Source organism: Orcinus orca, chromosome 18 (assembly GCF_937001465.1).
Source record: "Orcinus orca chromosome 18, mOrcOrc1.1, whole genome shotgun sequence".
NCBI classification, from domain to species: domain Eukaryota; kingdom Metazoa; phylum Chordata; class Mammalia; order Artiodactyla; family Delphinidae; genus Orcinus; species Orcinus orca.
The window spans coordinates 28064781-28088614 of record NC_064576.1 but is presented as its reverse complement, the minus strand read 5'-3'; the positions used below and the strand labels follow the sequence as shown (position 1 = coordinate 28088614).

General features: G+C 38.4%; 1 protein-coding gene across 3 annotated transcripts in view; it reads left to right on the top strand.

Moving 5' to 3' along the window:
• Positions 1-18780: 18780 nt before the first annotated feature.
• SCEL (sciellin) overlaps positions 18781-23834 on the top strand; it is a 140942-nt gene continuing 135888 nt past the window's right edge. For 2 of the 3 annotated variants that reach the window (XM_049700991.1, XM_049700986.1), the window contains exon 1: positions 18786-18939. The gene's annotated coding sequence lies outside the window, so the exon portion shown is untranslated. Of the gene's footprint in view, positions 18940-23834 lie in introns of all 3 variants that reach the window. The other variant, XM_049700982.1, reaches the window with a different exon arrangement.

The following is a 23834-nucleotide window of genomic DNA, read 5'->3' as shown; positions in this document are numbered from 1 at the left end:
TAGATTACTTTTTAGCCTGCCTTGGGAATTTGGTTGGTTTGTTACTTTAAAATTCCCTCAATTTCTTTACTCTTCTTTGTCTATTAGTAGAACTGACAAAGTCTAGATTTGTTTTTATGGAAGACATCTGAATGAATACACATATATAATTTCTTTCTTCCTGAAAGAACTGAATACTAAGTAGAGAAAATGGAAAATAAAAAGCAAACCAACAGGAAAAAAAAAATTAAAAGACAGTGAAATGCATGAAATAAAAAAGCACCTAGAGGTGACCACCTGGAGGGGTGGGATGGGGGGGTGGGAGGGAGACGCAAGAGGGAGGGGATATGGGGATATATGTATACTTATAGCTGATTCACTTTGTTATAAAGCGGAAACTAACACACCATGGTAAAGCAACTTTACTCCAATAAAGATGTTTTTTAAAAAGTAAGAAATGTGAATGTTATTAAAAATTAAAAAACTAAACAAATCAAATCACAACTATCAAACTTATTGGTCTCTCCCAGTCCTAAGATTCAATTAACCCAAGCATTTGAGAAATTTTCTCTTTTGGAACTAAGTAATGTAGGAGGATTCGAATCAGTTTTCAATCTAAAGAAAATATATGTTTTCTCAACTTCAATTCAATTAACATTTCTTGAGGACGGAGGTGTGTAAGTGACAGTAGTAAGAAATGAAGGAGATACAGACTATAGTGAGGAGCATATAGTTCAATGGGAGAGGCAGGAGCATGTCTCAACAACTTCTATCTAAAGCAGAAATGGGAGGACTAGAATAGGGTGACCAAGAAAGAACTCCGGAAATATTTGAGAAACTATAACAGTTCCATTTCCTTGTTTGCTTACAACTGAAACCTTAATCAATAAGATGGAAAATTTATCGAGGGAAACTGGATGGTTCTCAGAATGGAAGGAAGAGTTGATAATGACAAGGTCTTGGAAAGACATAAATAGAATATCTTTAAGGTTCTGCTTCTGGAATAACTGAAGACTTAAGAGCTCACAACTGAACAGCCTTCTGCCCTATGACTCAAATTTGCATTCTCAGTAGAGAGCCTTTTTGCTTGGCTTGGATCACATGTCCAACTTTGGTGCTTGTGTGTAGTGGTGATATAGAGCTTGGGAGTGCATAGAGAGGGAAAAGTGGGCATTGCATTTTATTTTCCCACTAAAACCATTTGGCAAAGTTTATTGATACCATAAGAAGAAAGAAAGGATACTAAACAGGTAAAAGTTACCGTTGTCCTCTGTAGACATTTGCTAAAAGGAACTGGGGAGGATTTTGGAAGGGAAAGGGCTCAAGTTAGGCCTTGATGAATGAATAGGACTTTTAAAAGTAGATTTGGGGGACAAGGAAAAAGAGGGCATTCCGATCAGAGGGAACAGCTTGAGCAAAGGTATGGAACAAGAAAGAGTCCAAGTATAAATCATGATCTGAAAATGGGGAGAGGTCCAGTATGTTTGGTGTGTAAGGACATATAGTGAGTAAAATGGGGAGGATGATGGAGAAGGCATAAAATCAGAGTTCCAACTTATGTACAGTGTTGCAAAATGATTGGTTGAGATAATGGATATGAAAGTGTTTTGTAAACTACAAAGTGCCTTGAAAACTATAAGGATTTTCACATCTATGAATTGTTTCAATTTAAAAAAATTCCTCAGTAAATAGAGTTTTTCAAACTAAAAAAAAAAAAAAGCAAATTACCTCATGGTATTCTCAATCACCTAAAACCTCAAGTCTTCTCTCTCTCTCTCTCCCTCACACACACACACACATTCCCAAATTATTGAGACCAACTATTTTTAATAACTTTTAATTTAAATGACTTGGGGTTAGGAGAAGAATGGGGTGTTGGCAGGGGGTACTGTAAAATCAAAGCAATAAGAAGATGCACCAATTCCAAAATATTTGAGAATCACTGTTTTCTAGGGACATCATTTACACTATCAAAAATTTTGTTTCAGTGGTAGATAACCCAGTAGTTTACAAAAATATTTGGAAATTAAATTTTTTCTAGGATTCTCTGCTCTTTTCTGCAGGATTTATCCTTTGGTTATGTACAGTCAAGGAAGTGGGAGATAATTGAAAGCTGAATTGTGAGGAGGAAGGAGAGGAGGAGGACGTGAGTGGGAGAGGCTGAAGTATGGTAAGTGGGGGTCTTTCAGATATTGTGTGTAGGGAGGGAGCAAGGACACAATTTGGGAAAACCACGTGGTTTGAGAGACTCAGTCAATGAGAATGTATAAGAGGAAAATAGCAACAGAAACATAAGCATGACTGAGGAAGGCAGTTTGAACCACATTTCTCTAGTCTAGTCTATTGAAGGCTGAGTTACTGAGAAGGAAGACCCAGGAGGAAAGAGGGTCTGGGGATTTCATTTTTTTCTCAGGCAGCTTCTATTCCATTTTCCCAGGTGTCACATGGCAATGCAAATATATTCAGTTAAGAAACAATCACTAAGAACTGTCTAGGTCAGGCTCATTGTGGACACTAAGGATTCAAAGATAAATAAGCTTGGGCTCCTACCCTCAAGACCCTTCATTCTAATAGGAAAGACAAACACAGGTAGAGTTATTGACGTGTATGTGTGTGAGTGTAAATATGCATAAACCTAATATATAAGTGCTATACATTTATAAATCTAATATATGTGAGCTGCATGTACAACTATAGTATATGAATCATATGTGTGTAAATATGAATATATGGAGGTATGTATGTGTGTTTGCATAGGGAATATATACAGCTTACACATGTTTTTCTCAAAGATTCAGCTGGGAACAGATTTCACATGATCGTTGCAGCCAATACTCAAGCATCTAGTGATCATTTGAAAACATGCCTAAGTTAACATTGTTTATGTTACTCATGAGTGGAACGTAGAAAATGACTGTTTAAAAAATTGCATGTGTGTCTGGCATTTGTTTACAAAATTTTTAAATATAAAATTTTCGAGCAATCCTAAAGATGTCACCTATTTTTAAGAGTATAGATTTTTGGGTATTTATTTACTAAATCAAATAACTGTATGCACTTGAACTTTTGTTTGCTGAATAAAATTTTTAGTTTTTTAAAATTGTAAAAATATATGAAATTATAGAGAACTTTGAGAAATTGCAAAAATATGATAGTTGTGGTAGACTGAATAATGTTCCTGCAAAGACATCCACGTTCTAATCCCCGGAGCCTGTGAATATGTTACCTTGCATGGCAAAAGGAACTTTGCCGATATGCTTAAATTAAGGGTCTTGAGATGGGGAGATTATTCTAGATTATCTGGGTGGGATCAATGTAATCATGGGTCCTTATGAAATAGAGACAGAGGATCAGAGTCAGACATAGGAGATGGAATGACAGAGCAAGAGGTTAGAATGATGCAAAGAAGGAGTCGTGAACCAAGGTGTGTAGGCAGCCTCTAGAATCTGAAAAAGGTGGACATGGATTCTTCCCTTTTATACTCCAAAAGGAACCAACCCTGCTAACACACGGACTTTAGACTTCTGATCTCCAGAACTGGAAAGTAATAAATTATGTTGTTTTTAAGCCACTAAATTTGTGGTAATTTGTTATAGCAGCAATAGGAAACTAATACAATAGTAAATTATTAGAGGAAAGATAAAATAGATTTAAAAAAAGAAATGAAACTCTGCCATGATGGATATGGGATACTGAGGAAAGAGAAGAACAATGAGGACAAAAAGAGAGAAATGCCAAGCCAATCAAATACAAGAGCAAGTTGTCATCTAAGAGAAGGGAATTACGGAATGCTACACTGAACACTGTACAAATGAGGAAACTGAGACAAGAGGAGCTAAATGACTAGCACCAGGTTACACAAGTAGTCGTTGGCAGAGTCTATCTGACACCTGAGACTGTGCTCTTAAGCACTAAGCCATACTGCCTCTGCTACTGAGGTCTCCTAGGGGTGTATGTGGTATGCTGGGTACACGTAGTTTATCATATAATGTGTTTAAGTACTGTAATGAAGTCATATACAGAGTTCCCTTGGAGCAGAGAGAAAGAGGGAGCCTGCCTGTGTTTAGGGAGTGGGTTGGTAGGAAAATCTTCACAGAGCAGGTTAGGTATTTGCTGGGCCTTTAAAGGTGAATAAACATTACCAGATACACAAGAAGCAAGGATATTTCTGGTCACAGCAATGGAATTAGGGCAAATGTTAAAGGCCTGATATATACAGTATGTTTGGGCAAAAGCAAGGATTTTGATGAGGTTAGAGCTTAGGGTGCATGGAGGCAAGTGTTGGGAGAGGAGCCTGGAATAGTTGAAAGTCACTTAAAAAAGGTATCTAGACCAACTTTCTGCTTGTGCTATTTTCCCGGGCCAATATGGTACTTCAGATGTGGCTAGTGCAACTGAAGAACCTAATTTTAAGTTTTATTTAATTTGAATAATTTAAATTTAAATAACCACACATGGCTAGTGGCTGCTGCATTGGACAACACCGTCTTATATGAATCTAACGTATTAATTCAAATGATGGGACATGGGGAACTTATGATGGGTTTGAAGCTGGAGAGTGACATGATTGCATCTGTTCTAGAAAAATAACGTAAAGGGATGATGTATCTTTACTGGGGAGAAAGTTCTGACTTGCTGCGTGCTCCGCCTGTAGCCCACTTCCGAGCAGTTACAAGGCCTAGGGGAGCAGTGCCTTGTTCCGTGCAGTGATATTGCTTTGGTCACAGCTGATTGAGATGGGGTAGGTGTCTGTGCAAAACTGATCTCATCTGGCTTACCAGAAGCCACAGGATGGCCTGGTGCAAGAGCTCTACCTATAGGAACGCAGCATGGCATGGTGGCTGACCAACTCATGCAGATGTCTCCCAGAGGATTTAAACTGATACATGCAGAGACTGTGATAAATTGATAACGTGGTAGAATGAAGAAGCAGGAAGAGAATCAGAGGAAGTGCGACTGAGTCATGGAAGGGAGACTCATACAGTTGCTATTGGGTGCCCAGGGTTGCACTGGACAACTAGTGTTGTTTTGCAAAGTTAACCAGTAGGGAATATCATTTAATTTCTAAGAAAGGGTGCTGACTCTCTATCCTGTCTTCCTTACAGCCCCCTGAAACTTTATACTAAACCTCCTGTGCTGTGAGGATTAGTTCCAGCAGGCCTGGAATTAGCCTGATTATTCTACTAAAATAAGAAATAAGCATGCACAGCACTGATCTGAAACATACTGATTAATAGCATTGCTTTGTAACCCTGTGCCCTAAGAATTTCAGGTTGGTTTGAACCAGCTAATCAACATTGTTTATTGATAACAGTGAGACTGATGATTTGTACCTGGTGAGACCCCAGAACCCCAGGTCACATAGCAGGAATACCTTATGTGACCAGCAGGGTATAAGAAATTCCAACTGAGATTCCATTTGGGTGACCCATTCACACGTCAGTCGTTTTTGATATATAAGAGAAAGTATATCCTGCAAAGACCCTTGCAGAGGGAGGACAACTGAGCTTACAAGTGGCTTTGCTGACCCTTTACTGAGACAGCCTTTAGCTGTGATGATTATCTTTACTTTAATGTGGTTTCTACCTGTGCATCTTTTTCCTGTAATGAACTGTAGATTTATTATTTTTAAAAAATTTTATTGGAGTATAGTTGATTTACCATGTTGTGTTAGTTTCTGCTATACAGCAAAGTGAATCAGTTATACATACACATATATCCACTCTTTTTTATATTCTTTTCCCGTATAGGTCATTACAGAGTATTGAGTAGAGTTTTAAGCTCCGGAAACCTCAGTCGATGGCAACGTACTAACAGTTAAAGAGGGGAGAGCCACAGTACCCAAAATGATGATACTTAGAAATCTACATACATTTGCTTTGTGTAGATTTCTAAATAACATCATTTTGGGTACTGTGGCTCTTCCCTGTTTAAGTGTTAGTACGCTCGCATCAACTAAGGTTTCTGGAGCTTATCTCTGATCTTTACAACCTGAAAGAGGCTGACTGACTCAGCAGGGGACATATTTGAACAATGAAGAGACCAGTTATCAGGTGATGGAAATAGTTTTCCCTCAAGATGATGAGGTTCCCAATCAACGCAGGGGCAATGGGAGTCCAGTGGACGGGGAAGGTTGGACTGAATTAGGAGGTAGACTTGAGAGTGATGGGCCAGTCACCATTTAATTGGATGAGGATGTGGAATGGAGAGAGGAAAGGAGGAGGCAATGACAATGAAGGTTTCAACCTTGGGTAATAAGTGCAGCTCTGGTAATTACGATTTGAGCAGTCTCTACAAGATGCGGAGAAATGTTCTCCTGTTTTAAGAGAACAGTGCATGCTGTAGCCTGTAGGTGAATTGAAGAGCCAATAATATAGCCTTTAGTTCAGCCTATTATATAGTCTATAGTCCAGCCAGAGATAGAAAAATCTGCTAAGAAAATCAGGTTTATAAAACGGATAAACCAGATTTTTGGCAAACAGTGAATACCCCTTGTATATGCACTCTTATTGTTTATGATTATTATTCCAACATGCAATGAACAATACTGAGTGCTACTGTGAGTCAGAACTGTGCTACATGTTTAGAATAAAGCTAAATATACAGGCCCCTGATTGCAAGGGGTTGCTTGAGATGTAATACCATGAAATATTTGGCTATGGAGAGACTGATGTAAAACGGAAAGGTTGACAGTGAATTGAAGAAAATCAGAAATGATGATCACGAAATTATGAAATAACAATCTGGGTTTTAAAGTAAGGCTTTTTCCATAAAGATATTCACATAAGTATATTAGAAGCTTGATAAAGTATTGGAAGATTTTGGAGCAGTTAAAATATCCAATGATCATTCTATGCTGATCTCTGATAGTTTGGTAAAGTGATCATAGAAAGTCTGCTCCAAACCTCACTCTTGGCCCAGAGGAACTGGTATTGCTGGGCTACAAAATGGCTGGTTCTGGTGGGTACAGCAACGAGGAGGAAAGTAGCAAAACCTTCAATCGGGGTTTCTCAACTTTTGCACTATTGAGGAGAGTTTGGCGGCAAGTCCTACTTACCCAATTACATCTCTGCTCCATCTCTCATTAATTGAACCAGCCATGCCTCAGATTGCCAAACTCTAAATTATATTCATAAGCAGAAATCTGAAAGATGTTAAGAAGAATATTTAGGAAGGCAGAGTGGTTGGATGATTCATCTCCCTCTTGACCACCTAATCATCATCCACTCGAACTTCAAAATTCAGTGTCAACAACATCTTCCAGGTCCAGGTGGAATTCTTTAGTCTCTCCACTATCTGAAACCCACAAAATTGCTCTGTATTACTTTATCCTGGTATATTATAGCTATTTACTTCAATGTCTATCTCTCCAAACATGGTGAGTTCCTGGACACCAATCACTAGGTCTCATTAATTTTTCTGTCCTTTAGAACTGAAACAGTACTAGAAACATATTAGGTACTTAATATTTGTTAAATGAACAAATGACTGAGGAAGACAAAAGAGAATTAGAGTGATAAGTTGGTAAATTCATAACAGAGGGCAATTTGGTAATATTTATCTACCAAAGTTAAAATATATAAATCCTTGAATCCAGCAATTACATCTCTAAGAATTTATTTGACATATACACATGTGTGCGAAATGTTTATGTGCAGTGCTATTCACTGTAGCATTGTTTGTTAGCAAAAGCTTAGAAATGGTAGAAATGTCCATTAATAATGAATTGATGAAATAGATTATGGAATACCCATATAATGGAATGCCAGGCAGCTGTGAAAAACACAGTGTGGAAAGATCTTCAGGATATAATGTTAAAGGAAAAAAAATCAGTAGTGTAATATGCAAATGTTTATATAAAAATAGAGGAAATATCTATACCCTACCTTTGTTTGTATTTGTATAAATGGCTCTGGGAGGACCCAGAAGAAACTAATAACTACCCTTTTTTTGGAGACTGAGGTTTGGTGGGACACAAAGACTTTTCATTGTATTCCTTCTTACACTTTTAATTTCTGAAAAATGAACATATATGACTAGCTCAAAACATTGTGTAAATAATTTTTTTAAAAGAAAACTGCATATGGATGGTTATAGCAGCTTTATTCATCGTTGCCAAAACTTAGGAGCAACAAAGATGCCCTTTATTAGGTGAATGGCTAAATAAACTGTGGTACATCCAGACAACGGAACATTATTCAGTGTTAAAAAGAAATGAGCTATCAAGCCATGAAAAGACATATGGAGGAAGCATAAATGCATATCACTAAGTGAAAGAAGCCAGTCTGAAAAGGCTACATACTGTATGATTCCAACTATGAAATTTCTGTTAAAGATATTTTTGATGTGGACCACTTTTTTTTTTACATCTTTATTGGAGTATAATTGCTTTACAATGGTGTGTTAGTTTCTGCTTTATAACAAAGTGAATCAGTTATACATATACATATGTTCCCATATCTCTTCCCTCTTGCTTCTCCCTCCCTCCCACCCTCCCTATCCCACCCCTCTAGGTGGTCACAAAGCACCGAGCTGATCTCCCTGTGCTATGCGGCTGCTTCCCACTAGCTATCTGTTTTACGTTTGGTAGTGTATATATGTCCATGCCACTCTCTCACTGTGTTACAACTTACCCTTCCCCCTCCCAGTATGCTCAAGTCCATTCTCTAGTAGGCCTGTGTCTTTATTCGTGTCTTACCCCTAGGTTCTTTATGACATTTTTTTTTTCTTAAATTCCATATATATGTGTTAGCATACGGTATTTGTCTTTCTCCTTCTGACTTACTTCACTCTGTATGAAAGACTCTAGGTCCATCCACCTCATTATAAATAGCTCAATTTCGTTTCTTTTTATGGCTAATATTCCATTGTATATATGTGCCACATCTTCTTTATCCATTCATCCGATGATGGACACTTAGGTAGTTTCCATGTCCTGGCTATTGTAAATAGAGCTGCAATGAACATTTTTGTACATGATTATTTTTGAATTATGGTTTTCTCAGGGTATATGCCCAGTAGTGGGATTGCTGGGTCATATGGTAGTTCTGTTTATAGTTTTCTAAGGAACTTCCATACTGTTCTCCATAGTGGCTGTACCAGTTCACATTCACACCAGCAGTGCAAGAGTGTTCCCTTTTCTCCACACCCTCTCCAGCATTTATTGTTTATAGATTTTTTGATGATGGCCATCTCACTGGTGTGAGATGATATCTCATTATAGTTTTGATTCGCATTTCTCTGATGATTAATGATGTTGAGAAATCTTTCATGTGTTTGTTGGCAGTCTGTATATTTTCTTTGGAGAAATGTCTGTTTAGGTCTTCTGCCCATTTTTGGATTGGGTTGTTTGGTTTTTTGTTATTGAGCTGCATGAGCTGGTTGTAAATTTTGGAGATTAATTCTTTGTCAGTTGCTTCATTTGCAAATATTTTCTCCCATTCTGAGGGTTGTCTTTTCGTCTTGTTTATGGTTTCCTTTGCTGTGCAAAAGTTTTACAGTTTCATTAGGTCCCATTTGTTTATTTTTGTTTTTATTTCCATTTCTCTAGGAGGTGAGTCAAAAAGGATCTTGCTGTGATTTATGTCATAGAGTGTTCTGCCTATGTTTTCCTCTAAGAATTTGATGGTGTCTGGCCTTACATTTAGGTCTTTAATCCATTATGAGCTTATTTTTGTGTATGGTGTTAGGGAGTGATCTAATCTCATACTTTTACATGTACCTGTCCAGTTTTCCCAGCACCACTTATTGAAGAGGCTGTCCTTTCTCCACTGTACATTCCTGCCTCCTTTATCAAAGATAAGGTGACCATATGTGCGTGGGTTTATCTCTGGGCTTTCTATCCTGTTCCATTGATCTATATTTCTGTGTTTGTGCCACTACCATACTGTCTTGATTACTGTAGCTTTGTAGTATAGTCTGAAGTCAGGGAGCCTGATTCCTCAAGCTCCGTTTTTCATTCTCAAGACTGCTTTGGCTATTCAGGGTCTTTTGTGTTTCCATACAAATTGTGAAATTTTTTGTTCTAGTTCTGTGAAAATTGCCACTGGTAGTTTGATAGTGATTGCATTGAATCTATAGATTGCTTTGGGTAGTAGAGTCATTTTCACAATGTTGATTCTTCCAATCCAAGAGCATGGTATAGCTCTCCAACTATTTGTATCATCTTTAATTTTTTTCATCAGTGTCTTATAATTTTCTGCATACAGGTCTTTTGTCTCCTTAGGTAGGTTTATTCCTAGATATTTTTTTCTTTTTGTTGCAATGGTAAATGGGAGTGTTTTCTTGATTTCACTTTCAGATTTTTCATCATTAGTATATAGGAATGCAAGAGATTTCTGTGCATTAATTTTGTATCCTGCTACTTTACCAAATTCATTGATTAGCTCTAGTAGTTTTCTGGTAGCGTCTTTAGGATTCTCTATGTATAGTATCATATCATCTGCAAACAGTGACAGCTTTACTTCTTTTCTGTTTTGGATTCCTTTTATTTCCTTTTCTTCTCTGATTGCTGTGGCTAAAACATCCAAAACTATGTTGAATAAGAGTGGTGAGAGTGGACAACCTTGTCTTGTTCCTGATCTTAGTGAAAACGTTTTCAGTTTTTCACCAATGAGGAAGACGTTGGCTGTGGGTTTGTCATATATGGCCTTTATTATGTTGAGGAAAGTTCCCTCTATGCCTACTTTCTGCAGGGTTTTTATGATAAATGGGTGTTGAATTTTGTCGAAAACTTTCTCTGCATCTATTGAGATGACCATATGGTTTTTCTCCTTCAATTTGTTAATATGGTGTATCACATTGATTGATTTGCGTATATTGAAGAATCCTTGCATTCCTGGAATACACCCCACTTGATCGTGGTGTATGATCCTTTTAATGTGCTGTTGGATTCTGTTTGCTAGTATTTTGTTGAGGATTTTTGCATCTATGTTCATCAGTGATATTGGCCTGTAGTTTTCTTTCTTTGTGACCTCCTTGTCTGGTTTTGGTATCAGGGTGATGGTGGCCTCATAGAATGAGTTTGGGAGTGTTCCTCCCTCTGCTATATTTTGGAAGAGTTTGAGAAGGATAGGTGTTAACTCTTTTTTAAATGTTTGATAGAATTCGCCTGTGAAGCCATCTGGTCCTGGGCTTTTGTTTGTTGGAAGATTTTTAATCACAGTTTCAATTTCAGTGGTTGTGATTGGTCTGTTCATATTTTCTTTTTCTTCCTGATTCAGTCTTGGCAGGTCGTGCATTTCTAAGAATTTGTCCATTTCTTCCAGGTTGTCCATTTTATTGGCATAGAGTTGCTTGTAGTAATCTCTCATGATCTGTTGTATTTCTGCAGTGTCAGTTGTTACTTCTCCTTTTTCATTTCTAATTCTATTAATTTGAGTCTTCTCCCTTTTTTTTTTTTTGATGAGTCTGGCTAATGGTTTATCAATTTTGTTTATTTTCTCAAAGAACCAGCTTTTAGTTTTAGTGATCTTTGCTATAGTTTCCTTCATTTATTTCTGATCTGATCTTTATGATTTCTTTCCTTCTGCTATCTTTGGTTTTTTGTTTTGTTTTGTTTTTCTTTCTCTAATTGCTTTAGGTGCAATGTTAGGTTGTTTATTCGAGATGTTTCCTGTTTCTTAAGTAGGATTGTATTGCTATAAACTTCCCTCTTAGAACTGCTTTTGCTGCATCCCATAGGTTTTGTGTCGTCGTGTCTCCATTGTCATTTGTTTCTAGGTATTTTTTTATTTCCTCTTTGATTTCTTCAGTGATCACTTCGTTATTAAGTAGTGTATTGTTTAGCCTCCATGTGTTTGTATGTTTTACAGATCTTTTCCTGTAATTGATATCTAGTCTCATAGCATTGTGGTTGGAAAAGATACTTGATACAATTTCATTTTTCTTAAATTTACCAAGGCTTGATTTGTGACCCAAGATATGATCTATCCTGGAGAATGTTCCATGAGCACTTGAGAAAAATATGTATTCTGTTGTTTTTGGATGGAATGTCCTATAAATATCAATTAAGTCCATTCATATTTAATGTATCATTTAAAGCTTGTGTTTCCTTATTTATTTTCATTTTGGATGATCTGTCCATTGGTGAAAGTGGGGTTTTAAAGTCCCCTACTATGAATGTATTACTGTCGATTTCCCCTTTTAGGGCTGTTAGTATTTGCCTTATGTATTGAGGTGCTCCTATGTTGGGTGCATAAATATTTACAATTGTTATATCTTCTTCTTGGATCGATCCCTTGATCATTATGTAGTGTTCTTCTTTGTCTCTTCTAATACTCTTTATTTTAAAGTCTATTTTGTCTGATATGAGAATTGCTACTCCAGCTTTCTTTTGGTTTCCATTTGCATGGAATAACTTTTTCCATCCCCTCACTTTCAGTCTGTATGTGTCTCTAGGTCTGAAGTGGGTCTCTTGTAGACAGCATATATAGGGGTCTTGTTTTTGTATCCATTCAGCTAGTCTGTGTCTTTTGGTGGGAGCATTTAATCCATTTACATTTAAGGTAATTATCGATATGTATGTTCCTATAAACATTTTCTTAATTGTTTTGTGTTTGTTATTATAGGTCTTTTCCTTCTCTTATGTTTCTTGCCTAGAGAAGATCCTTTAGCATTTATTGTAAATCTGGTTTGGTGGTGCTGAACTCTCTCAGCTTTTGCTTGTCTGTAAAGGTTTTAATTTCTCCATCAAATCTGAATGAGATCCTTGCTGGGTAGCGTAATCTTGGTTGTAGATTTTTCTCCTTCATCACTTTAAATATGTCCTGCCAGTCCCTTGTGGCTTACAGAGTTTCTGCTTTAAGATCAGCTGTTAACCTTATGGGGATTCCCTTGTGTGTTATTTGTTGTTTTTCCCTTGCTGCTTTTAATATGTTTTCTTTGTATTTAATTTTTGACAGTTTGATTAATATGTGTCTTGGTGTGTTTTTCCTTGGATTTATCCTGTATGGGGCTCTCTGTGCTTCCTGGACTTGATTAACTATTTCCTTTCCCATATTAGGGAAGTTTTCAACTATAATCTCTTCAAATATTTTCTCAGTCCCTCTTTTTCTCTTCTTCTTCTGGAACCCCTATAATTCAAATGTTGGTGCATTTAATGTTGTCCCAGAGGTCTCTGAGACTGTCCTCAGTTCTTTTCATTCTTTTTTCTTTTTTCTGCTCTGCAGTAGTTATTTCCACTATGTTATCTTCCAGGTCACTTATCCATTCTTCTGATTCTGTTTTTCTGCTATTGATCCCTTCTAGAGTATTTTTAATTTCGTTTATTGTGTTGTTCATTGTTGCTTGTTTCATCTTTAGTTCTTCTAGGTCCTTGTTAAATGTTTCTTGCATTTTCTCTATTCTATTTCCAAGATCTTGGATCATCTTTACTATCATTATTATGAATTCTTTTTCAGGTAGACTGCCTATTTCTTCTTCGTTTGTTAGGTCTGGTGGGTTTTTATCTTGCTCCTTCATCTGCTGTGTGTTTTTCTGTCTTCTCATTTTGCATATCTTACTGTGTTTGGGGTCTCCTTTTTGCAGGCTGCAGGTTCATAGTTCCCGTTGTTTTTGGTGTCTGTCCCAAGCAGCTAAAGTTGGTTCAGTGGGTTGTGTAGGCTTCCTGGTGGAGGGGACTAGTGCCCGTGTTCTAGTGGATGAGGCTGGATCTTGTCTTTCTGGTGGGCAGGTCCACGTCTGGTGGTGTGTTTTGGAGTGTCTGTGGGCTTATTATGATTTTAGGCAGCCTCTCTGCTAATGGGTGGGGTTGTGTTCCTGTCTTGCTAGTTGTTTGGCATAGGGTGTCCAGCACTGTAGCTTGCTGGTCGTTGAGTGTAGCTGGGTGTTGGTAGCGAGATGGAGATCTCTGGGAGATTTTCGTCGTTTGATATTACGTGGAGCTGGGAGGTCTCTTGTGTAGCAATGTCCTGAAGTTGGCTCTCCCACCTCAGAGGCACAGCACTGACTCCTGGCTGTAGCACCAAGAACCTTTCATCCACACGGCCAGGAAGGTAAATGGAAAGTACACAGGGTGGAAGATGAATTGCAGCAAAGCCTTTGTCATATGATAGTGACTTCACAGGCTCGCCGGGCGTGAGGGCATGTTTGTGGCTCGCCCTCAGTGGCCAGTCAGGGGTTCTCTATGGGAAAGTGGAGAGAGAGGAGCTCGTGGAGCCACTCTGCCTCTGCTTCACTGTACACTGCTCCACATACAGTACATGCAGCCTGATGTGGACCATTTTTAAGGTCTTTATTGAATTTTGTTACAATATTGCTTCTGTTTTATGTTTTGGTTTTTTGCCATAAGGCATGGGGGATCTTAGCTCCCCGACCAGGAACCGAACCTGCACCCCCTGCATTGGAAGGTGAAGTCTTAACCGCCGGACCACTGGACTGCTAGGGAAGCCCCTATATGACATTTTTAAAAAGGCAAAACCACGTACACCAGGGGTCCCCAACCTCTGGTACCACTCCACGGCCCATTAGGAACCTGGCTGCGCAGCCGGAGGCAGGCGGCAGGTGAGCAAGCAAAGCTTCCTCTGCTGCTCCCCCATTGCTGGCATTACTGCCTGAGCCACCCCCCATCCTGGTCTGTGGACAGATTTTCTTCCACCAAGCCAGTCCCTGGTGCCAAAGAGATTGGGGACCACTGACGTAGACGGCAAAATGGTCAGTGGTTTCCAGGGGTTGTGGGGAAGGAGGGATGATTAGGTTGAGAACAGAGGATTTTTAGGGCAGTGAAACTATTCTGTATGATAGTAATGGTGGCTACATGTCATTATACGTTCATCAAAACCCATAAAATGTTCGGCACCAAGAGTGATGTGCTAACGTAAATTACAGACTTTGAATGATGATGATGTGTCAGTATAGGTTCATCAATTATAAAAAAGGTACCACACTGGTGAGGGATGTTCATAAATAGGGGAAGCTGTGTATCTGGGGGAAGGTGGTATATGTTTTTTTCCTGTACCTTCCTCTCAATTTTGCTGTGACCCTAAAACTGCTCTAAAAGTAGTCTATTTGAAAGGAAAAAAGAAAAGAAAACTGGTGAGCTAGATTTACACCATCAATAAAGGACCTAGATTCTGTAGCAACTGCTGGCCATTCTCCTGTCTGATATTTTGATCTAACACATGTGGGCTGTGGTTTATTATTTTTGATGCTATGAGTGATACAAGCGCCTACATACATGCGTATATATACACATTTCGTGCTAAAAGCCATTGTACTTTTCTGTCACCTGTTATTCAGGGCTCAGACCTGCTGTAAATTTAGCGCACCCTGTAATCCAGCCATGGTTTCTTGGGTAAAGTGCCTATCTCCTTTCTGGCACTTTGGAGAGACAGTGGACCTTCATATCCAAGAATGTGGGCTCTGCAGTCAGCCTGCCTATGCTGGAATTCTGGACATGTCTAATTCCCAAATGTGTGATCTTAGGCTTTTGTTTTCTGCTCTCTATCATGACCTAACAGCAGTTCCTATGGTTCCTATAGTGTAAGGTTTTTGTGAGGATTAAATGAAACAACATACATAAAGCACTAAGCAATGACTGGCCCACACTTAAACTACTGTCGTTGTTGCTTTTATCAGCATCATTATACTCATCATCAGCCTTGCCTAATCTCTTCTGGTTTCTCTGGGCAAGGGTAGTTGCCTGTTGGAGCATGAAGAAGAGTCAGAAAGCCTCAGGAACTCAGGGCTGAGCCCTCCTGGTTCCTCATGAAATTGTCTATAGAGTGCAGGTATGGAGTCCTGATCTCTTCACTGCGGCCTGTCCACATGGTAAAGAGGCTGATCTCATCCATCTCCCTGCAGCAAGAAAGACGTGGACCTGAGGATGAAGTGATTGCTCATAGTGAATAGTGGATCTGCAGAGATGATGGAACACAGGCTCCCGTGGGGTCTCTCCTGGGCTCTCTGTGGGTCTGCATCATGCTGGCACCATCAGTGCGTATTAAGCAACGCACCTGCTCTTGCAGCACTGGCAGTAAGGCAATAACTCATTAATTCTGGCATCTGTCTACTCCCAGACAAAGAGAAATTGGTTCTGTAATTAGCACTCTACTGTTACCGCTTTTGTTTCAACATGTACATAACATTTATTTTCTCCATCTGGGAGAAAAGTGGGGAGCCCTCTATCTTTCAACCTCTCAAAGTCCCTGCATGACAGATTAGAGAGCTTTGAGATGCTGATTTGTCCTGTTTGTATTTTTTTGCATTTTCAGCATCACTTTTTGAATCTCTCTGGGATGAGGAGGTATCTTAGTCTGTTTAGGCTGCTATAACAAAATTACACAGACAAGGCAATTTATAAACAACAGGAATTTGGTTCTCCCTGTTCTGGAGGCTGGGAAGTCTGAGATGAGGCTGCCAGCATGGTTGGGTGAGGCTCCTCTTCCTGGTTCATAGCCTGCGTCTTCTCACTGTGTCCTTACGTGGTGGAAGGAGCTAGAAAGCTCGGGGGAGGGGGCTCTTTTATAAGAACAATAATCCCATTTATGAAGGCTCCACACTCATGACCTAAGCACTTCCCAAAGGCCCCACTTCCCAACACCATCATCTTTCTTTGCAGGTTAGGATTTCACATAACAGTCTTGAGGGAACACAAACATTCAGACTGTATAACAGGAAGTAACAGTCTTTTAATAGCAATTCTTAAATGAATGTATGACAAGTTCTTAAAACAATGCCTGGCACATGAACAGTGCTATATAAGTATTTGCTGTTTTCATTATTATGTGGTAATAAGTGCTCGTTTCTGGCTGGTTGTTTCACTGGATACAACACAGAGAAAAAGCACTGTCCTGTTTGGGGAGATAGGTTCAGCAAACCCTCCCCCGATCTGAGGCCTGTGGCACACATTGCTAATCAATCGTGGCTCTCTCCTGTGCAAGTTCAAAGTTGCCTTACAAACCTCATCATGTCCCCCCAGGCAGCCAGCGTCAAGCAGTCGGCATTGGCACCCACGATAAAACATTCGCCATCACAGCCTAGGAGCTTACATTCTAAAGAGACCTCAAGAACTCCGCCACTCCCAGTGAAATAGGCGTGGTAAAGCCAAGTTATTCTAAGCGTGCTCAAGGCTCCCCAGCTCCAGGCCTGAGTGAAACTAAGGCCAAACCTATTTGGCCACCTCCACCCCCATGCACATTCTTGATTGGCCTCTTTGAACTCTGAGATTCTTAATTTTCAGCAGTCTTTTGGCTGAATGTCTGTTCAGCAATGAGGAGGTCTGAATTTTGCCCAAGTGTTTAGAATTAGCCCTTTCTTGAATCAAAGATTTAGTTCTAAATGGAAAGACACTGACGTGGCTTAGTGGTATGGGTTCCAGTATATAAAATAAAAGAAACCCTCAATTCCATGCAGAAATAATTGTTTGGAAGCTCAAAAGGTTTAAATGTATTTTGGGCAGTATATTTTTCTTCATTGCAAAGTAGAAAATTTTTTTCTGGTTCTATATTTTATGAAGGATGAAAACATACATTTAAGCCTTCTATAATATGTTTAATATAAGTTACTACTTGTCCCTACAAGCTAGCTCTGAAACTATTTTAGCCCTTCATTCAGCTAAATGAATGCTGAATGATCCTGAATATAATACTTCTAATTTACTTATTGTTTGAGATGAGACAAGTCACATCTTGGTTTTTCAGCTTTCTCATCTGTAATATTAATATCCAACCTCAGTCCAACCGACATTTATGGGCATCACAGAAATTTAAAACGTATTTCTAAAATATCTTGTACACATATAATTCTATGAAAGCATTGAATAAACATATATATATATATATATATATATATATATATATATATATACATTACTTTTAGAGAACATTTTCCATTTTAGATTTTCAAATTCCTCAGCCCAGAATAAGGGCACATTAAGAAAGGGTTGTCCCAATCCATGACTGCATCCTGCAATTGCCTGAACCCTCTAATCTGAATGTTTCTGCATCTTCTTATAGTCCCTTCTGTGACTATAGCTCAGCTGGACTGTGGTTTTTCAGGAGCTGTCTTGAAATGGGGAGGATTTGGTTAATTATTGGTGTGACAGATGAATAAAGATGACGCAGGAAATTCTAATGACTCACGCCTCTCAGCAATATTCCAGATTCACTAAGCTTCTTTAAAGCCTCCCTGGCTGCCACGGAAGGTACATTTCAGAACCTGTAATAGGAACCTGCACCTAGCGTGGCTCTTCTGCACTGTTCCTTCCTCACCAGAAGCAGGTGTTGACACTGGAGTCTACTGCTGCCCTCAGATGTGAAAGAAGTTTCCAGCATCCTTTTCACATTTTTATAGGTGATGAAATCACAAAAAGCTCAAAATTCTTATATTTCAGGATGTACTTTTCCTTTGATAGTTTTACCAGAATTCCATGTGTAGAATTTGTGTAATAGATTCCTTTCATATTTCCTGATCTCAGGGCTCCAAAGGACTTTTCTTTCCTAAGGGTCTTGATCCCTACCAGCAGTACATTTCCTGTGTGTGTATCTGGGCCCCAGCCTTCCAGGTACCACGGGCAGATAGAGATTCCTCCTACCTTAAGTTTTGTGTTTTGTTTTTTAAAAGAGAATCCAAAATAGGTTGGATACTGTGGCACCTCGTGAGGGATAGAGTTGTGGGTATTGTTGATGTCAATTAAAAGGGTGATAACAGGAGTACATATTTTTGGTCTACCAAGGCCATAAATTACACAAAGAATTCACCAAAGACAGCAGGTCCATGAGTGAGCTGTTTTAATTGAATTGGTATTTGTACAAGTTGACACCCTCTTTTACACCACCCATCTCCTCCCTGTGTGACTCAGCCACTGAGGGAGAAGCCTCTGATCTGTTCATTAACACAGGCAGGTGGAGGTGGAAACTGCACTCAGTAAACTCCAGGTACCCATTAGTTTCAGCTGGATCCACCTAGGGAATCACTGCAGGCTGTTTAGACAAAAAGTCCCGGTTTATCTGCTCAAGAAAGGTAAGTTGAATTATATTTGCAAATGTAAATATCTCTGCTTTATTGCATAACTTTCCCTGTTTTCTTTGCAAGTGATTAAAATTAGAACTTACTCTCTGTCTTTTTTCCAGTGAAATTTTAACAGCTTCCAATGGACTGTTCTACTTGTCAACAGTTCTGCTGCTCCTTGTTGTGATTTTAGATGGCATTGCTTTTAAATTCTCCACAACTTTACACATTTCCGGGCAGCAGAGAAATGAAAGCCTATTTGAGTTTCCACGTAGGAGATGTCAGCTGGTGAATCTGGTCACACATAAGGATAGCAAATTCTTTAAATCGAGAGACCAGCACTCACCAGTCTACTTTCTCAAGTGACTATAAAAACATTTTTAAAAGGAGCTCCCTGTCTTCACAGATGATGCCTTTACTGAAATGGTGAACTCTACTCTTTTATAGATAAGAAGTCTCTTTGTTTTTCTTCCCTGCTGAAAGCATTGCAAGTCACTGAGCTGTGAGAGAGAGATGCCCAGTCCTCCACCCTATCTTCCCCAAATAAGAAAATCATGTTTCTTGAGTGAATATACCAAGGAGTAAAGCAGGGCAGGGCTAACTGAGGGTGCGCAGTTTCCCACAGGGATGCGTGTGCATTTGGCCAACTTTGCGATGTTATATCCTGAGTTCTAACCTACATATTGATTAATGTACAGGGGGGCAATTTTCCATCTCTATTCATATCCTAGTCCTGAAAATCCAGTTTTGGAAGCCCTTTGATAAGAACAGAAAAGTTATTTTAAGCAGGCTTTCCTTTATGATTAATAGCTAAGCTGACTTGTCTGACCTGTGTTTTTTCTCTACCGTTTGCATCTGAGATGCAGAGCTGTGGGAATCGAACCCAGGAGCTACTCACACTTGCAACCAGCGCTCTCTGTCCTCCAGAAAGGCGCTTCCCACAGTGTACCTGGCTCTGCTTTCAATTCTAGAGCTTTCATTGCTTCCCATTGCTGAGCAGGTCATGTGCTGTCTCGGAGGCTTTTAGAGCTCAGTTCCCAAAGATTACTGAGGAATTTTATAATAATTTGGCTTTCAAACATTTATAGTAATCAGAAAGCTAAATTATACCATTTGTGGATTATAATTTTACTTGTCATAAAATGTGATCAAATTTAAAACCAGCTTTCTTTTCCACAGTTTATAATGCAGAAATGGTCTTCTGATATTTGCTGTATTCCAGAATTAAAGTATTGGGAAAATCAATTTGAGAAATCTGTGGTATTACATCAGTAAAATTTTTAGTAAAACATTTGCTTGATTCTAAATGTCAGGTAGACAGAGAATGCAGATAAAAGGCCAGGATTTTTGTTAAACTTTTAGCTACATGTAGATTAAAAGGGTTAAAATTTAGGTTAGATTCAGCTGACCTAAATTTTCAGTTAGAATGGAGCATAGACTTATCTAGTCTAACTCACTAATTTTCTAGGTGAGGACAACAAAACATATACACGTTAAGCAACTTGCCAGGATGATAGAACCAGATGAGGAGCTAGATCACCTGATTTTGGTCTTTTACTGAACTTTCTCAATGATTTTTCAAATTTCTTTCACATAAAATATGTGGTAGCAATAAATGAGGTTCCCTCTGGCTTTACAAAAGAACTAGAAATGATCCTGAAATAAGAATTTCCTTATCCAGTAATACTTGAGAATGTTATTACAGTGCGTATAGAATGACTATGACATGAAGAGATACATTTTAAATTTGTAGTTTGTGGAGTCAGTCTTGTTATTTATTATATTCCTAGTTTTTAACCTCAGGAGCAGTCAGCCCCTTTGTAGGAAGACGAGGTGGTGTGTGTGTAAGTTGTAGATTGTAGGGTGTGAGACATTCAATCGGAGACAGCCTCACCTCGGCTACCAGTCCATAGGGGCTGCTTACTGGCTGTCTCCTCTATCCACTGGAATGTTGACTGAAACAGCTAGTGATTCATTTTCCTGGAGACTTTGCAAACAAAGCAAGGAGGAAATGTTTTGAACAATGAAACTCAGACTGTGGAATGAGCTGCATATAATTCACTAGGCAGTCAACTTAAGCAAACATGATTTAACTGATAGTGTCCCTATGATTCAGGCGTTAACTCTAAGCATTCTTTAAGAGTGATGTGATAGAATCCTTGGCCAGCCAGTGGTCCAGGCGAAAGCTTTGTTGGTCCCCCACAGTTTGTCTTCTGACATTATCCTGTTCCTAGGCTATTTGTTGATCATGTTTCCTTTTCTCTTGCTGAGAACTTTGAAATAATGGTTTTATGTATTAATTACTGGATATTTGTCTGCAGTTGCTTGAACTTTACTTTTTAATCAAAAGTCTTTATCAAATATATTTCTTAAGGGTTTCTAGTTTACCATTGTAAAAATCCATGTGATTTAAGAATTTGGGAAAGGCCCTTCCTCAAATGCATGCTTTGTCAAATGACAGCTACATTTATTAGATTTGCATTTTATGTTGGTTGCTAAATTTTTAAGGATATGAATCATCCGTTTATTGTGATGATTAATTGGAAGAGTGCTTTTTATAGGTATCCATTAAACAACAACTGGCTTACTTTTAGTTCTGAATACTCATTGTAATTGTATACTTGAGAGCTCTAAGCATCTAAATAATTCATTCTGTGTTTCTAGACCCAAGTTTCCCTGACCTAAAATGTGATTGTTTCCTTTGTATGGAACCTTCTGGGAGAAAGTAATGAACTATATAGACCATGCTTTTTTAACTAAAATACACACATCCCAGGAGACTGTGGCAGTATTCCAGAGAATGCTCAGAAGCCACAGGATATGCATGGTACCTCTACACTGAGAGTTAATTTTAAATATTTCAGAGAAAACTGCCCCCCTACAGCCTACCCTCCTCTGCCCTCCTCCCCAGTGTGCTCCCTTTTGTCATTAGGTAAATATTTGAAAGGAATCCATATAGAAAAAACTATAGGAGGCTGGAATCCATAGACTTGGATATAATTATGACCCCCAATTTGACCAAATGTCACTTGTATGATCATACTTATCTCACAGAACCAGCAAATAAAAAGAAAATTTAGGATTCCTACTGAATTATACATATATATATAATAACATAATATGACATATGTTACCATTTCTTTTACAATAGTGCAAAGAGATGTAAAACATCAAGAAAAAAATTTCCATAAGAAAACTGTGGGACCTAGATTAAGAAAATCACAGACGTTTACTATAAGACCTAAAGACTTTCTTGAGTAAAAGCTTCTTTGAGTACTATTCCTAGATGGACAGATTGAATATCATCAATGTCAGCTCTTCCCAATCTATTTTGTAGTATTAATGCAATTCCAATCAAAAGTTCTTATAGAATATTTGTTTTGAAACCAGAGAAAATAATTTTAAAGTTTACCTTAAAGAAATGAATAAGTTAGAATAGCTGATAGAATTTCTACAAGAGAAATTAATGAAGGGTGCTTTCATTAGATATTAAAATGTATTAGAAAAAGACAATAACTAAAATAGTTTGTTTCTATTGCAAGAAACTAAAGGCGGATCTATGGAACAGAAGAGACAGCCATGAAGCACATTCTAGAATATATAATATTTCTTTATGTGACAAAGGAAAAATCATATATCAATGGGAAAGGGATTCCACCATTACTAAAGTAAATCCATATGGATTAGAGTTTCCATGTAACAACAAAATACATTTTTTAAACTTAGAAGAAAACATGTAAATATTTATTAATCTCATTTGTCCAACAAATGTTCCTCTAGAGCTTATTATGTGCCAGATATAATAATAATATTTGGAAATACAACTGTAGAGAAGACAGTCTTGGTTACAACCCTCAAGATTTACGATGTGTCTGTGTGTGTGTGTTGGGGATGGAAAAAAACTTCAGCCTCACAAAAGGCAGTTTGTATTGTACCGTTGTTACAGAGAGGTACTCTTTGCTATCTGAACACTTCATAGGGCTCAGCCTGGGGAGGTGGAGGTGAAGACAGGTTGTGATGGTATCACTGAATGCATCCAGGAGGATATGTAATGAGTGACCTGAAAAATGCATGTAAGTCTTTCCTGAAAGGAGAGTAAGGGTGAGAGGAGGCTCAGAAAGAAGAATGCTTTAGGCATAAAGCGTAGAGTGAGCAACAGCCTAAAGGTGATGAAAAGGATGGAGCCCTCAGGAATTGGAATGACTTAGTCTAGCTGAAGCTAGAGTTTGAGTGAGGCATGGGGAGTGGGGAGAAAGGAGGCAGGCAGGTATGGACTTGTAAGTTTTGATAACAATTTGGATTTTATCCTGACAGAAATGAAGGGCCATTGAAGAGTTTTAAGCAAAGTGGTGACTACTTTGACACTCTTGAGAATGGATTGGGAGAGTAAATCTAGAGCTTGGGAATATAGGTAGGAAGCTGTTAAAATAGTAAGCAGATTATGGCAGCTTGAATTGGTAGTTTGAATATGGACAGAAAGACAATCAAGAGTGATGTAGGAGCAGAGTTGTAGGACTTGGTGATTGCTTGGATTTTGAGGTCAGAAAGAAGTTTCATGGATGGTCTACATGGATTTCTAAGGAGTGAAAGAATTAATAAGGGGAAAGAAGAGAATTACAAAATTGGAAGCTGCTGATCAAAAAAAAATCAGAGTCAGACGCTAAGTGAAAACTGGGAGAGTAAAAATAAATATTTCTGATATATAAAGAAAGTAAGAAAACAATAAGAAATCCATAATATTAATCAATGGATAATTCACAAAATAAGAAATAAAATAACCAATAAAATTATAAAAATATGCATTTGAGCCAAAATGATTCCACTTTCATCTATTAAATCATTAAAGAGACAAATGATAATTCTAAATGCTGGCCAATTTGTGGACATTTGTAAGCTGCTGGTGGATT